Here is a 17,449-nt window from a genome sequence, read left to right as displayed (position 1 = left end):
TTAAATGCTCATAGCATTGTCAACAAAAGGACAAGAAATCCTGCTATTAAAAGTTACAGAGGAACAAAGATCTGCAAGACATTTAAGCAGGCTAAAGTAATCTGGGACACTAAAAATAAACCAAAGGGGCTTCTATGTGGACACATTAACATTCGCAGTATGTTACCAAAGCATGAGCAGCTGGAGCATTTTCTAAGCAATTCCAATATTTCTATTTTGGGTATCTCTGAATCTTGGCTCACAAGTTCTTCTCCTGAGTCTGCGGTTGTCTTTCCAGAGTACACAGTATTCAGAAGGGATAGAATTGGAACAAGAGGAGGAGGAATACTTGTGTATGTAAAAAAACACCTGGATTGCTCTTTACTTACTTACTTACTTTACTCGAAGTAGAACATATTTCTGTTAAAATCACTCTTTCCACAGAAATGTCATTTACGTTGATCTGTTTATATCGCCCTCCTTCCGCAAAGAATATTTTTTATGAATAGCTACAGATATTACTTAAATATCATACTATAAATAATAAGTCTAATGAAATAATTGTAATGGGAGATTTTAATGTCAACTGGGACTGTGAAAAGGACATAAAAACACCCAAGGACATAATGGAGACTTTGAACTTTACTCAACACATTGAACAACCCACAAGAATAACGAGACTGTGGCGGAGGTGTGGTCCTGGGCGCGGCTGCAGGGGAGGAGTGGTGCAGTGGGCTCAATGGGGCGGTGCTGGAGATGCCGGTGAGAACAGCTGATGGCGATTTGGACTGATGATGGTTTCCTTCCCTTTTTATAGTGAGACGGAGAGGAGACTGAGGGAAATCAGCTGGGACCGACAGCTGTCAGACTGTGTTCAGTCATAACCTGGGAAAATTGTAAATAAATGTGGAACCTGGTGATAAAGACCTGTGTGTGTGTGTACCTGTGTATAGTGCATTTCACAGAGACACTCTAAAACTAAAATAGATGTCAATTATCCTTGGGTCAGAGGAACTTGGCCAGACATTCAATTAGATCTTCCAGCCTGGGTAGAGGAAATGCATCAAAGTCACACTGTGCATTTACCTTTCTGAAGTCATTGCAGAATTGGATGCTGTCATCTTTCTTCACCATCTTCTCAATAGGATTGCTCCTATCACTGGTTGAGGGCTCAATAACCCCCAACTCGAACATCAGAGCTACCCCCTTTTCCAAAACTTTTCCAATTTTTTTAATCCTGTACATTGTCTGCCTTTCAGGAAGATACCATGCTCCATAAGGTTTGTCGCCCCAGGGTTCTCCTGAAAAAGATGTTGTGGAATAATGGCACGCAATTCTTCCTGCTGAGTTACAGAGAGATGGAAAGGTCAAGAGAAACAAAGTTAAGCCCAACACGTGTAGATTCCTCCTCAGCCATCCCGGGTTTTCCATTTATTTAGCAGATTGATCATCATCATCATCATCATCATCGTTTATTTGTATAGCACTTTAAGAACACACCAGGCAGACCAAAGTGCTGAACAACACAGATCAAAACAACTACCAAATTAAAAATACCATCAAATAAATAAGAAGGTGTCAGTTTCCTACAGAGTTAAAAGCCAGGGAATAAAAATAGGTTTTCAATCTGGACTTAAAGACCTGCACTGATAACGCTTGTCTAATATGGAGGGGAAGGTTATTCCAGAGCATCGTGTGGCTTCAGCAAATCAGATAAGTAGACAGGAGCCAGACCGTTTAAAGATTTAAAAACCAATAATAGGACTTTAAAGATCGAGCTGAGTCAAGTTAAGCCAAGCTAGGTAGGTGCAAGTGGAAAAGGGCTATTACAAAGTCTGATCGAAATTGAGGCCATTCAATTTCGGTGTAAAGACGTTAAACTACATATGTGAAGGTCTCATAATGGTTTCACCTCTGCTGATAATTACCCACACCTTTTTTCCACCCCTTGGCTCATGTGATGTGTTTCATAGTTGGTTAACGACCCTGGTAAAGACAACCCCCTCTGGGTTTTAAATACCTGGGACTCTCCAACGTTTAGTTTTAGATCTAACGAAGGTTCTCAGAGGAGAGGTGAAAGGTCTTCAAGGCACTTAGAGAATTCCAGCTGCTTTCTTTCAAAGCTCATCACACTACCATGACGTGGATGACTGGGAACCCTTTTTTCTCATTCACTGTGTGCAGTCCCTCTGGAGTCATCCCTGTTGGAGCTTGTCAGTAGCAAAGGCCTGAAGGTACAAAAATGAATACTGAAGAGAGCTTAACACCATTCCTGCTTGAATTTGAAGGCCGATATAAGTCTATCCTTTCAGAGTTGCAGACTTAAACGCAGGCCTCCTGTGGCTCGTTGTTCTAGGCGTATGATTCTCGCTTCGGGTGCGAGAGGTCCCGGGTTCAAATCCCGGACGAGCCCCCTTAAACTCACAAGCTCTTAGCTTCATGGAATTCTTTGGTAAGACACATTCCTTCTGGGGCATTGTAAATGTGTTGTGTGCCAAACCTTTCAATGTTATGTGTGACACCAATTTGTCTTTCTAAAATAACGTTTTTGATTTTGTGAAAGAGTCACTCTCATGACTCATTGAGTGATGCTATTGACTGCACAGTCCCTGCCACGCAATCTGTATATGTCACATTTTGAGATTGCCTTGGAAACCTTACTGGGCAGGTACTAAAAAAATACCTGTAACCAGGTACTATCACCTAATGGAAACTTTAAAGATCGAGCTGAGTCAAGTTAAGCCAAGCTAGGTAGGTGCAAGTGGAAAAGGGCTATTAGAGATCACAAAGTCTGATCGAAATTGAGGCCATTCAATTTCGGTGTAAAGACGTTAAACTACATATGTGAAGGTCTCATAATGGTTTCACCTCTGCTGATAATTACCCACACCTTTTTTCCACCCCTTGGCTCATGTGATGTGTTTCATAGTTGGTCAACGACCCTGGTAAAGACAACCCCCTCTGGGGTTTAAATACCTGGGACTCTCCAACGTTTAGTTTTAGATCTAACGAAGGTTCTCAGAGGAGAGGTGAAAGGTCTTCAAGGCACTTAGAGAATTCCAGCTGCTTTCTTTCAGAGCTCATCAGACTACCATGACGTGGATGACTGGGAACCCTTTTTTCTCATTCACTGTGTGCAGTCCCTCTGGAGTCATCCCTGTTGGAACTTGTCAGTAGCAAAGTCCTGAAGGTACAAAAATGAATACTGAAGAGAGCTTAAAAACATTCCTGCTTGAATTTGAAGGCCGATTTAAGTCTATCCTTTCAGAGTTGAAGAATTAAGCACATGCTATCTGTGGCTCGTTGGTCTAGGCGTATGATTCTCGCTTCGGGTGCGAGAGGTCCCGGGTTCAAATCCCGGACGAGCCCCCTTAAAATCACAAGCTCTTAGCTTCATGGAATTCTTTGCAAAGACACATTCCTTCTGGGGCATTGTAAATGTGTTGTGTGCCAAACGACTCAATGTGATCAATTTGTCTTTCTAAAATAACTTTTTTGATTTTGTGAAGGAGTCACTCTCATGACTCATTGAGTGATGCCATTGACTGCACAGTCCCTGCCACGCAATCTGTATATGTCACATTTTGAGATTGCCTTGGAAACCTTACTGGGCAGGTACTAAAAAAATACCTGTAACCAGGTACTATCACCTAATGGAAACTTTAAAACAAACCCTAAATTCAATGGGAAGCCAATGCAAGGAAGCCAGAACTGCAGTGATGTGATCGAATTTCCTACTACCGGTTAAAAATCGTGCCGCCGCATTTTGCACTAACTGCAAGCGTGACAAGGTGCCCGACCGAACCCCTGGTTTGGATTTCTTCTCTCTGGCATCTGGATCTCATAAGTTGTTTGCTAAATGGCGAGGTCCATATACTGTGCTAGGAAAGCTGAGTTCAAAAAATTTGTTTTCAGCAGTAAGAGTACCTGCTGTCCTCGGCTGACCAATCTCTCCCTTGCGGCCCTGTTGTAACAGGCCAACTGTCACTGCTGCACTTTCTTGCCTCTTCACCAATTTGGTGTTTTGCTCCATTTTCTCCCTCATCTGAAAAACGTAGTTCAACATGCTTGTCAGTTCTTTCCTCGGCCTCACCCAGGATTCCATGTGTAGTGAAAGATTTGACTGAAGCTGCTTGAAACTTTTTCACCAGCTGAGCAGCTTCCTGCGTTGACTTTGGAGCCCTTTCTTTCACCCACACCTGGAGTTCTGGAGTCAACGAGCAATAAAACTGCTCAACGATATGGCAACCTGCTCCTTGGTTTTTTTTTTTGCGGTTGGATCCATTTGCCATACAGGTCCTTCAGTCGTTTCTAAACCTGTTTTGGACTTTCACTGAGCTGGATGTCAGGCTCCCGAAACACACATAGTGTTTAAAAATGACTGATAGTTGTACCATATTCAACACAAGTTAAAAAAATACCCAGAAAATTCTGATTTTTTGGAACTGAGATGTTCAATAACCCTTATTGGGTTATTATTAAATTCATGTTTCTTTTTCCTTTACCATGTTGTTTATGATATATTTTTATTAAATATTTATTATAGATTTTTTGTATCACATTTGATGCAACTTTTTTTTGGCAACTTTTGTTCATTTTAGACAAAAAAAAGAGTTTTGTTGATAACATTTTGAAACGATGGCAAGTATTAATCATATTGATGAGATAGAGGTCTCAGAAACTCACGTAGCAAATATGATACCAAGTCATATCACATCATATGACCAAGATCTGGGAAATGGACTTAAATTTTTATTCAGTGTGACCTGAAATGAGGGACTGAGACCAAAAAATCAATAGCTCAGACTATTATAGGACCAGAAGTATTTTTGCAACCATACATTAGAGACTTCATTTTACAGATGGAGAAGCTGCAGCCATCTGTGATACTGTCTATGGTGATAAAAATCAATACAGTCAAAATAAATGCATACGACGAGTAAGTATGTACAGTACTGTCCGAATATCCTTGTCCACCCTTCATTTCTTTATGTTTTGCTTCTAAGAATCAAGACTTTCTTTCATTTTTCAAAGTGAGCAATACTTTATCTTGCTTTTTGAGGACCTTTCAGTGTTGTTGGGGTTTTTTTGTTTTATGTTGTTTTGTTTGTGTTTTTATATCGGCTGCTTTTTCACTCCATTTCATTCCATTCATCAACCAATGAACCATCAACCAAGGAGGTTTAAACAGAAAGCAAGCCTTTTTATTGAGCTGATGGAAATATTACAGACAAAGGAGAAAGTTCAAAACATGAATAGGAACTAGCAAAAACCTGAACTGTGAATGACACTATGAAAACAGGAGCAGAGAGACATGAAGGAGGTTATTAGGAACTTGACAGATGCATAAGGAGAATGCAACAGATCATGTGACAGAACAGAAAGGGAGACAGGGACAACATGGTAAACAGAAAGTGGTGTGATGCCAGGAGCATTTCTACTCTCTCCAGCGGCTGCTCGCCACATCTGGAGTTCCTGAGCATTAAGTGCCGCCCTTTCTATCTGCCCCGTGAGTTCACCTCGGTCATCGCCACGGCGGTCTACATCCCACCCCAAGCGGACACAGGTATGGCTTTGTCCGAATTACATGATGTGCTGAGCTCGCTTCAAAACAAGGACCCGGGCGCAGCCCTCATTGTAGCAGGAGACTTTAACAAAGCGAACCTCAGACAAGTCATGCCAAACTTTTACCAGCATGTCTCGTGTCCAACGAGAGGGGATCGGATTTTGGATCACTGCTACACGCCATACAAGCAGGGCTACAAAGCTGTCTCACACCCGGCTTTTGGGAAGTCTGACCACAACGCCATCTTCCTCATTCCCCAGTATAAACAAAGCATACGGAGGGAAGAAGTAACCACGAGGGAGGTAAAACGGTGGACTGCCCAATCAGAAGCTATGCTACAGGACGCACTCAACGACGTAGACTGGGACATGTTCAGAGCATGCGCAGTCGACATCAACGAGTTTACAGAAGTAGCAGTATGCTTCGTCAATATGCTAGCGGAGGAGATTATCCCCACTGCGAGAGCCACCACATTCCCAAACCAGAAACCGTGGATGGACAGATCGATCCGCACTGCAGTAAACGCCAGGACCGCCTCCTACAACGCGGGTCTCGCCACTGGCGATATGAGCGCCTACAAAGCGGCCTCATACGGCGTGCGGCGCGCGGTGAGAGATGCCAAACGCAGGTACCGGGAACGTGTGGAGTCCCACTTCCACCAGGGCGACACACGGAGTATGTGGCACGGACTACGCACCATTACGGACTACAAAGCCAGGGACAGTGCGCCGATCAACGCCGACTCTGCATTCACCAACGAGCTGAATCGGTTCTACGCCCGTTTCGAGGTTAGCCAGGCGGCTAATGCTATCTACCGCCTGACTACCGAGGACAGTGACGTCATCAGCGAGAGACCGGTGACCAGCATCGCGGAGCATGACGTCCGAGCGGCACTGAGGAGAGTGAACACAAGGAAAGCGGCGGGGCCAGACGGCATCACCGGCCGTCTGCTGCGCTGCTGTGCTGACCAGCTAGCAGGTGTGTTCACTTACATCTTCAACGAGTCCCTGGCGAAGTCTGTGGTCCCCACATGCTTCAAAAGATCCACCATCATCCCTGTGCCCAAGAACAGCAAACCCTCATCCCTGAACGATTACCGGTCAGTTGCACTGACCTCGGTAGTAATGAAGGTGTTTGAGAGGCTGCTGAAGAACATCATCTCCTCCTCCATCCCAGACACCACAGATCCGCTGCAGTTCGCCTACAGATCCAACAGATCCACAGAGGATGCCATCGCCCACGTCCTACACACCACTCTCAGCCACGTGGACAAGAAACAGGGTAACTATGTGAGACTGCTGTTTGTTGATTACAGTTCAGCGTTTAACACAATAGTGCCCTGCAGACTGTTCACAAAGCTCAGGGATCTGGGACTTAACAGCCGTCTGTGTGCATGGGTGTTGGACTTCCTCACTGGCAGAACTCAGGTGGTGAGGGTGGGCAGGTGCTTCTCCAACAGCATCACCATCAACACAGGAGCACCTCAGGGATGTGTCCTCTCGCCACTGCTCTACTCCCTCTACACTTCAGACTGTGTGGCCACCCATGGCTCCAACACCATTGTGAAGTTTGCTGACGACACAGTGGTGTTGGGTGCCATCTCCAACAACGATGAGACGGCCTACATGGATGAAGTGAAGAATCTTGCATGGTGGTGCCAGGACAACCACCTCCAGCTGAACGTCAGCAAGACCAAGGAGCTGGTGGTGGACTTCAGAAGGGGTCAGCACAGAGACTACAAGCCCATTATCATCAATGGAGCTCCAGTGGAGAGGGTGCAGTCCTTCAAGTATCTTGGTGTCCACATCTCCTCAGACCTGACATGGGCTGCCCACATTCAGGTCCAGACCAAAAAGGCTAGGCAGCGCCTGTATCACCTACGACAACTGAGGAAGTTCAGGGTCTCTCCAAAGATCCTCAGGATTTTCTATACAGGCGCTGTGGAGAGCATCCTCACACAGAACATCACATCCTGGTATGGGAACAGCTGTGTGAAGGACCAAAAAGCTCTCCAGAGAGTGATCCGTACAGCAGAACGCTGCTGCAGGATTGCTCTCCCCCCGCTTCAGGACACCTACACCAGGAGATGCCGGACTAGAGCAGCGCAGATACTGAAGGACCCGTCCCATCCTGGCAACAAACTGTTCCAACTTCTGCAATCTGGTAGAAGGTTCCGCATCTTCCGGGCAAGGACAGAGAGACTCAAGAGGAGCTTCTATCCCCAAGCCATCCGTGCCCTAAACACACACACCCGCCCTCTCACATCATCTATAATTGACTGAGACAGGACTCTTCCAGACACTAAACCAAGGCACAATGTACATTTCAATTCCTTTAATTTTAAATATGTTTATATTGTCTATCCTGTAAAATAGTCAGATGTCTATTCATATTAATGTACAGAATTCACCTGCTTGCTGCTACTACTGCACATTCACCCAGTGTATATACTATATGTAGATATATATATATATATATATATATATATATATATATATATATATATATATATATATATTATGGAATGCCCTTTAGGAAAATATTATATATATATATTCCAACCAAAGTCTGAATATATAGAATGAAACTTGAATATATAGAATGATCTTCTGAATATATAGAATGAAACTTGAATATATAGAATGAAACTTGAATATATAGAATGATCTTTTGAATATATAGAATGAAGCTTGAATATATAGTCAAGTCAAGTCAAGTTTATTTATAGAGCACATTTAAAAACAACCAAGGCTGACCAAAGTGCTGTACAGTAATACAGATAAAATACAATAGAACACAATTTCGTAATAACACCTCGCTGATAAAAATAAAATAAAAATATATAAAACAAATAAATTAAACCTTTCTAAAAGCCAATGAAAAGAGGTGAGTTTTAAGAGCGGTTTTAAAAGTTTCTAGGCTTTTGGAGAGTCTGACGTGAGGAGGTAAACTGTTCCACAGTCTGGGTGCAGCCACAGCAAACGCCCTCTCTCCCTTTGTCTTTAATTTATACCTGGGAACATCTAAAAGCATCAGGTCGGCTGACCTCAAAGATCTCCTGGGGCGATAAGTACTAAGGAGTTCTGACAGGTAAGAAGGTGCAGTGCCATTTAAAACCTTAAAAGCCAGCAATAAGATTTTAAAATCAATCCTAAAGGCAACTGGGAGCCAGTGGAGAGAGCAGAGAACCGGAGTGATGTGGTCTCTTTTTTTTGAACCGGTCAACAGGCGAGCGGCAGCGTTCTGCACCAGTTGAAGGCGATGTAGACAGGAACGATCTAGGCCAGCATAGAGGGAATTGCAGTAGTCTAGCCGTGAAGTAATAAAAGCATGGACCACTCTTTCTAGATCGTTCCTGCAAAGGTAAGACTTGACTTTGGCTAAAATCCGCAAATGATAAAAAGATCCCTTAACTACAGAGCTGATTTGTTTATCAAGTTTAAAAGCATTGTCAAAAATAACACCAAGACTCTTAATGGAAGAAGTGCAATCGGAGGTTAGGGGTCCCAAAAAGTCAAGAGAGAAGTTGGGATCTTTAGGAAGCCCAAACACAATGACTTCAGTTTTGCTTTCATTAAGGTGTAAGAAGTTAAGAGTCATCCAAGTCTTAATGTCAGACAAGCAGGAGAGTAGCGGCTGCAAAGAAACATTGCAGTTCAACCTCAGAGGGAGGTAGATCTGAATATCATCGGCAAAGATGTGGAAGGACACATTATGTTTACGGAGCACATCACCCAGAGGGAGCAAGTACAGAATAAACAACAGAGGGCCTAGTATGGACCCCTGAGGTACGCCACAGGTTAAAGGAGCTCTGGGAGATGACAGTTCACCAAGGTGAACAGAAAAACTCCTATTATTCAAATAGGACTGGAAAAACTTTAAGACAGTGCCCTTTAAACCGACACAATGTTGAAGGCGGGATAGCAGTATGTTGTGATCAACAGTGTCGAAGGCTGCTGTCAGGTCCAGGGTTACTAAGACAGCAGCACAACCAGAGTCAACAGTTAAAAGCAAATCATTAAAAACTCTCAGAAGGGCGGTTTCTGTGCTATGCCGAGCTCTAAAACCAGACTGGAACTTCTCATAGAGATTGTTGTTGTCAAGAAATAGCTGGAGCTGCGTGAGGGCGGCTCGTTCCAGTACTTTGGACAGAAAAGGGAGGTTGGAAATGGGCCTATAGTTAGAGAGTAGGGATGGATCTAGATTAGGCTTTTTAAGGAGAGGTTGAACAACAGCGTGCTTGAAGGGTGTTGGAAAACAACCAGAACTGAGGCAGGCATTGATCAGGACCAGAAGGAAAGGTCCGACTGAGTCCAGAACCTGCTTCAGAAGCCGAGAGGGGATAGCATCGGTGGAACAGTTGGTAGTCTTAACCTTGCAGACTATTTCATGCAGCTGAGAGAGAGAGATTGGTTCGAACTGATTAAAGGCAGGTGGAAGGCAGGTGGAAGGTGAAGATGGAATGACAGACTGCAGGGAGGAAATCTTGTTTACAAAGAACTTTAGAAAGTCATTACAGAGGGTGGCAGAAGGTGTGAGGCTGGTGGATATGTAAGGATTTACAATGGAATTTAAAACACGAAACAGAGTCTGAGGTTTATGGACACTACTGCTAACCAGGTTTGATATGTAGGAGGACTTGGCCTCTTTAACGGCTTTCTGATAGGTTGAAAGAGAGTCTCTGAGGATATTAAAAGAAATGTGCAGCTTGTCCTTTTTCCATTTTCTCTCAGCACACCTACAGGTGCGCCTGAGAGCACGAACAGAGTCTGTAATCCAGGGTTCAGCGTGAGCTTTGGGACGGAGTGTTTTTAGGGGAGCGATGAGGTCCAAAATAGAAGTACATGTTGAGTTGAAAAGAGCAGTTAAATCTTCTGCACACAAGGAATCAATCCAGTCCACCGTGGAGAGCTCAGAGTTGCTAAAAGCAGCAGAAAACTGAGATGGTACATGGGTATTGATGATCCGGTGACGGCGTGAAGGAGGTTTAACTGCAGCATCAGAACAATGTGCAGTGGCAGAAAATAGAACAGGAAAATGATCGGAGATACACGCACTCTCACAAATTTCAGAGATGTGGATACCCAAGCCGTGAGACATGACAAGGTCCAAAGTGTGACCCTTCTCATGTGTGGAGCCAGACACACACTGAGTAAGGTTGAAGGAATCCAACAGTGAAACAAAGTCTCTAACCAGGGGTTTAGATGGACAGCACACATGAATATTCAGGTCACCAACAATAAGAAAATGATCAAAATCTACTGAAAGCCCTGAAAGGAATTCCCCAAACTCACTGATAAAGTCCTTGTTAAATTTGGGGGGACGATATACCACTGCAATCAGTAACGGAGTGGATGAGTTTAGTTTAAAAAGCTGTAGTTCAAAGCTGGAAAAAGAGGAAAAGGAAATCTGATGGCAGTCATAAACAGATTTAAAAACACAGGCGAGGCCTCCGCCTTTGCCAGAGGACCTGGGAGTGTTTAAAAAACAACAGCCTGGAGGAAGAAGCTCAGAGAAAGCCACAGTCTCACCAGCGCGTAACCAGGTCTCCGTCAGGAACATAAAATCCAAGTCGTAAGAAGAGAAAAAATCCTTGAGCAGAAACGTCTTATTGGAGAGGGATCGAGTGTTGATCAAAGCCATAGATAAGGTGAGATCAGTAGCTGTCATCGGGGTTGATATGCGGGTGAGTGGGCGTAGGTTAGAGTTTGTAGCACCAAATCTGCGGATCCGTGGCTGTAGGAGAGCCGATGACCGAGGACCCGGAACGGAAACAGCGAGCGACGGACCCGGAGAGTCACGCAGGAAGGGAGCAAACACCAGGCGTGGGCCGGAGATGGCAGAGAGTCGCCTACCAGAGGAGAACGCCGCCGCCGGCATGGCGAGGAGTGAGCCAGATGACCGAGGGAGGCGCGGGCCAAGAAGCGGGCCTACCGGTAAAGCCGGAGCAACAGCAGGCGGAGTTTGAGAGACGGTTTTCACCCAGGGTCCTCTGGGCTGGAGTGAGCCCCTCACCGCAGCAGAGTAGCAGAAACCCATCTGAGCGAGGGGAGGATCAGCCAGGCAGGAGAGTGATAGAAATGCCTTTGTGCGAGCCAGGAGACCACTTCGCTTCCCTCGTCTTCTCCAACGTTTTTTCCGGTGTAGCTTGGGAGGGAGGAACCAGGTGCGACGTAGGTAAGGTGGAATACCATCGAACAGTGGAGGCACACCGCTTGTTTGTCCATCAAAGACAGAGGACAAAGGCGCTGACACTGCTGAGTCTCGAATAATAAAGAGAGTTTGCCGGTCATAAGTCCGGAGCGAGTTGATTTCCACAGTTAAGGCAAAGAACAGCAAACAAAAAACCAAAAAACAGGAGGAGGAGTGACGGCGAGCCGAACATACTGGCGCCATCTTGTCCAGGTTCCATTCCTGATATAGAATGAAACTTGAATATATAGAATGATCTTCTGAACATATAGAATGAAACTTGAATATATAGAATGATCTTTTGAATATATAGAATGAAACTTGAATATATAGAATGATCTTTTGAATATATAGAATGATCTTTTGAATATATAGAATGAAACTTGAATATATAGAATGATCTTTTGAATATATAGAATGATCTTTTGAATATATAGAATGAAACTTGAATATATAGAATGATCTTTTGAATATATAGAATGAAACTTGAATATATAGAATGATCTTTTGAATATATAGAATGATCTTTTGAATATATAGAATGAAACTTAAATATATAGAATGAAACTTGAATATATAGAATGATCTTTTGAATATATAGAATGATCTTTTGAATATATAGAATGAAGCTTGAATATATAGAATGATCTTTTGAATATATAGAATGATCTTTTGAATATATAGAATGATCTTTTGAATATATAGAATGAAACTTGAATATATAGAATGATCTTTTGAATATATAGAATGATCTTTTGAATATATAGAATGAAACTTGAATATATAGAATGATCTTTTGAATATATAGAATGAAACTTGAATATATAGAATGATCTTTTGAATATATAGAATGATCTTTTGAATATATAGAATGATCTTTTGAATATATAGAATGATCTTTTGAATATATAGAATGAAACTTGAATATATAGAATGATCTTTTGAATATATAGAATGATCTTTTGAATATATAGAATGATCTTTTGAATATATAGAATGATCTTTTGAATATATAGAATGATCTTTTGAATATATAGAATGAAACTTGAATATATAGAATGATCTTTTGAATATATAGAATGAAACTTGAATATATAGAATGATCTTTTGAATATATAGAATGATCTTTTGAATATATAGAATGAAACTTGAATATATAGAATGATCTTTTGAATATATAGAATGTATGAACCTCTTTTTTAGAGATGATGTGTTTCTGAATTCTCTGCCTTTACAAAATGGCATCAGCTGAACTATTTCAGTACTTTTTAGAGCTTGACAACTGTTTTGCGACAGCTGTTCAAATTGCAAATTTCCATAGTCCACTAGTTGTATCCTGTGGTTGTACAGTGTTCCAACATTTACTGACAACATTTGAGATATGACCATCCAACTAAACCCCAAGTCTCGCATGTCAGTCAGCTGAGTAGCTGGTATGTTGTACCTAAAAGAGAAACAAAAGAAGAAATATGTTAACTTCTTTCTTGCATTCATTATCTTGTTTGCCATCTCTTGACTCTTTCAAGTGCCATACACATTATGAATGAATTTGTTTCCATTTTTATCACTTACCTTGACCTTCCTCTTTGAGATGTAGAATGATATAATGAGCCCATAACATGTGCTTCAGCTTCTGCTCGAAGTGTTAGCTCAGTTGACATCTCCATCAGTGATTGATAAATTCCCTCAAGAAGTGTGCATAATCTTCTCCCAGAAACATTTTGTTGAACATTATTCATGAGCACTAGAAATGTTGCAATAATGAAAACGTGTTCTTCAAGGTGACGTAGTATAAATTAAAATTATTTCTACCATTTGCAGTTTGAACAGCTGTCGCAAAACAGTTGTCAAGCTCTAAAAAGTACTGAAATAGTTCAGCTGATGCCATTTTGTAAAGGCAGAGAATTCAGAAACACATCATCTCTAAAAATGAGGTTCATACATTCTATATATTCAAGTTTCATTCTATATATTCAAGTTTCATTCTATATATTCAAGTTTCATTCTATATATTCAAAAGATCATTCTATATATTCAAGTTTCATTCTATATATTCAAAAGATCATTCTATATATTCAAGTTTCATTCTATATTTTCAAAAGATCATTCTATATATTCAGACTTTGGTTGGAATATATATATAATATTTTCCCAAAGGGCATTCCATAATATATATATATATATATATATATATATATATATATATATATATATATATATATAAAAAACACCCAGCACGCCCCTGCGGGCGGTTTATCCTTCAAGCTCGGGTCCTCTACCAGAGGCCTGGGAGCTTGAGGGTCCTGCGCAGTATCTTAGCTGTTCCCAGGACTGCGCTCTTCTGGACAGAGATCTCCGATGTTATTCCCGGGATCTGCTGGAGCCACTCGCCTAGCTTGGGAGTCACCGCACCTAGTGCTCCGATTACCACGGGGACCACCGTTACCTTCACCCTCCACATCCTCTCGAGCTCTTCTCTGAGCCCTTGGTATTTCTCCAGCTTCTCGTGTTCCTTCTTCCTGATATTGCTGTCATTCGGAACCGCTACATCGATCACTACGGCCGTCTTCTTCTGTTTGTCTACCACCACTATGTCCGGTTGGTTAGCCACCACCATTTTGTCCGTCTGTATCTGGAAGTCCCACAGGATCTTAGCTCGGTCATTCTCCACCACCCTTGGGGGCATCTCCCATTTTGACCTCGGGACTTCTAGGTTATACTCGGCACAGATGTTCCTGTACACTATGCCGGCCACTTGGTTATGGCGTTCCATGTATGCCTTGCCTGCTAGCATCTTGCACCCTGCTGTTATGTGCTGGATAGTCTCTGGGGCATCTTTACACAGCCTGCACCTGGGGTCTTGCCTGGTGTGATAGACCCCAGCCTCTATGGATCTTGTACTCAGAGCTTGTTCTTGTGCTGCCATGATTAGTGCCTCTGTGCTGTCTTTCAGTCCAGCTTTGTCCAGCCACTGGTAGGATTTCTGGATATCAGCCACCTCCTCTATCTGCCGGTGGTACATACCGTGCAGGGGCCTGTCCTTCCATGATGGTTCCTCGTCTCCCTCCTCTTTCTTGGGTTTCTGCTGCCTGAGGTATTCACTGAGCATTCGGTCAGTTGGGGCCATCTTCCCAATGTATTCTTGGATGTTCCTTGTCTCATCCTGGACTGTGGTGCTGACACTCACCAGTCCCCGGCCCCCTTCCTTCCGCTTAGCGTACAGCCTCAGGGTGCTGGACTTGGGGTGAAACCCTCCATGCATGGTCAGGAGCTTTCTTGTCTTTATGTCAGTGGCTTCTATCTCCTCCTTTGGCCAGCTTATTACCCCAGCAGGGTACCTGATCACGGGCAGGGCGTATGTGTTGATGGCCCGGATCTTGTTCTTACCATTCAGCTGACTCCTCAGGACTTGCCTGACCCTCTGCAGGTACTTGGTGGTTGCAGCCTTTCTAGCGGCCTCTTCATGGTTCCCATTTGCCTGCGGGATCCCCAGGTACTTGTAACTGTCCTCTATGTCTGCAATGTTGCCTTCTGGTAGTTTAATCCCCTCAGTTCTGACTACCTTCCCTCTCTTTGTTACCATCCGACTACACTTCTCCAGTCCGAACGACATTCCAATGTCATTGCTGTATAGCCTGGTAGTGTGGATCAGTGAATCGATGTCTCGTTCACTCTTGGCATACAGCTTGATGTCATCCATGTACAGGAGGTGGCTGACAACTGCTCCGTTCCGTAGTCGGTATCCGTAGCCAGTCTTGTTAATGATCTCACTGAGGGGGTTCAGGCCTATGCAGAACAGCAGTGGGGACAGAGCATCTCCTTGGTAGATCCCGCACTTGATGGTAACTTGTGCTATGGGCTTGGAGTTGGCCTCTAGTGTTGTACGCCACATCCCCATTGAGTTCCTGATGAAGGCTCTTAGGGTCCCATTGATCTTGTACAATTCTAGGCATTCCAGTATCCAGCTGTGGGGCATTGAGTCATAGGCCTTCTTGTAATCAATCCAGGCAGTGCACAGGTTGGTCAGTCTGGTCTTGCAGTCTCGGCTGATTGTTCTGTCTACCAGTAGCTGGTGTTTTGCGCCTCTGGTATTCTTGCCAATTCCTTTCTGTGTCCCGCTCATGTATTGACCCATGTGCCTGTTCATCTTAGCCGATATGATGCCTGACAGGAGCTTCCATGTAGTACTGAGGCAGGTTATTGGTCGGTAGTTGGAGGGGACCGGTCCCTTCTTGGGGTCCTTGGGGATCAGGACCGTCCGGCCTTCAGTTAGCCATTCCGGGTGTCTTTCGTTAACTAGCAGCTGGTTCATTTGTGCTGCCAGACGCTCGTGGAGTGCAGTCAGCTTCTTCAGCCAGTAGGCGTGAACCATGTCGGGCCCTGGTGCTGTCCAACTCTTCATACTGGAGACCCTTTCTTGGATATCTGCCACTGTGATGGTTACTGGACCCTGTTCAGGGAGGTCGCTGTGGTCTGCCCTCAGATCCTCTAGCCACTGAGCATTGCCGTTATGGGTTGCATCCTTCTCCCATATGCTCTTCCAGTATTGCTCCGTCTCCAGCCTTGGTGGTGCTGTTCTCTTATTGTTCCCTTGCCACTGATATATATATATATATATATATATATATATATATATATATATATATATATATATATATATATATATATATATATGTATATATATATATATATATATATATATATATATATATATATATATATATAATGTTTTTCCTCTACACCCCCCCCCCCCCCCATTTTTTTGCACATGTCGAGGAGCGTGTCAGGCTACATTTCACTGTGTGTTATACTTGTATAACTATGCATGTGACAAATAAAGAACCTTGAACCTTGAACCTTGAACATAAACACAGGAAGGTGATAGGGGAAGTGGAGACAGCTGAGAACAAAGTAGAGATAAATCAGGAGTAACGAGACATGAGAAGCAAAAGAGAAAATAACACATGACACGAGGGAGTATGCAATAAAAACAAGAATCATCAGAACACTGGGATGAGAACTAAGACACACTACAGTTTTTTTTTATTGGTTTGGTGCAGTTTTCACAAGCAATTGGTACATTTTCAAAACTCTTAGTACTTATATCACAACAGATCATCAAAAGTGCACCTTTTTCAAACATTTCAGCATATTTTCAATTGTGTCAGTACAATACACATAATGACAAAATATCATTTTCACTACACAAAATAAGTGTTTCATCTAAATAAATGTTTCGTTCACAGTTACTGCCTTTCATAATGTTGTCACTATAAAATTTTTGATTTGCATCTCTTATTATTCAGTTTAATACATTTTTCTGTCATTTAATTCAACCGATCTTAATGTTTAATCAATGAATCATTCATTATGTCCATGGATTTTCAACTTGACTGATTGTTGTCTGGTCATTTGTAAGTTCCTTTTGAGAGGAACAATGTCCAGGTGAAACAACTGCGTTCAGAATATATTCAGGTACAACACTAAACTGGCATGCAATTACTGTAACAGAGGGTGATGGAGCTGGACGCTGCTGTGAATCATCACAAGTATATTTTTGTTGATGAGGCCGCTTTCAATCTAGCAAAAACTAGACACAGAGGACGTAACCTTATTGGGCTACCATCCACGTCCCTGGACAACGTGGGGGGAACATCTCAATGTGTGCAGCTATATCTGAAGATGGTGTGGTAGGCTGTAGACCAGTTCTAG

General features: G+C 42.9%; 1 non-coding gene across 1 annotated transcript; it reads left to right on the top strand.

Annotated features, from left to right (window-relative positions):
* The first annotated feature begins 3,276 nt into the window (after window positions 1-3,276).
* trnap-cgg (transfer RNA proline (anticodon CGG)) lies at window positions 3,277-3,348 on the top strand. The gene has a single exon. It is a non-coding gene; the product is annotated as a tRNA-Pro (tRNA).
* The last annotated feature ends 14,101 nt before the right edge of the window (window positions 3,349-17,449 follow it).

The sequence above is a fragment of the Aulonocara sp. 'chitande type north' Nkhata Bay genome, linkage group LG18, assembly GCF_057382095.1.
Source record: "Aulonocara sp. 'chitande type north' Nkhata Bay isolate Kocher_YH1m ecotype deep benthic linkage group LG18, A_spYH_male_GT1.1, whole genome shotgun sequence".
NCBI lineage: Eukaryota > Metazoa > Chordata > Actinopteri > Cichliformes > Cichlidae > Aulonocara > Aulonocara sp. 'chitande type north' Nkhata Bay.
Note: the sequence above shows the minus strand (reverse complement) of the source record. Positions and strands in the feature narration are given on the sequence as shown.